Below are 503 nucleotides of genomic sequence, written 5' to 3'. Positions count from 1 at the left end.
TATTTTTGTTACCAATTTATCCACTTCAAACAGACAAACTTACGGATATGTTGACACTATTTGGTGGTAAATTAGAATTTCTGGATTCGTTGGTGATATTCATATTGAATACACTGTTTAAATTACCACATATCTACACTGTGAGTGTAGATATGGTATATTTCAAAGTATTCTTCCTGAGATAAGATACACTTCTGCCAACGCCGTTTCTACTGTTGATAACATCATTGAAAGTCTTCATTTATGATGCTGTTCAGTTGCCGTGTCATTTCTGCCTTGATGACTTCCAAATCTTCCAAACACCACCTCCAAAGCACCATTTTGAATTAAGGGAACAAGAAGAACCATTTTAACTTGTTAACGGTTAGTTCCTTCAGAGAATTGTCTATGTAAGTACTCAAGAATCTCACGGCCATTGTTGCCTAGCTTTGTAAGAAACTTGGTGCGCTGTACCTCAATAAGAGAGAGCTCCATGGGGATGACAGGTAAAAAAAATGTAATTT

This window comes from Diorhabda sublineata, chromosome 8 (assembly GCF_026230105.1).
Source record: "Diorhabda sublineata isolate icDioSubl1.1 chromosome 8, icDioSubl1.1, whole genome shotgun sequence".
NCBI classification, from domain to species: Eukaryota; Metazoa; Arthropoda; class Insecta; order Coleoptera; family Chrysomelidae; genus Diorhabda; species Diorhabda sublineata.
The sequence above is the reverse complement of the archived record's forward strand: the minus strand, read 5'-3'. Positions refer to the sequence as shown.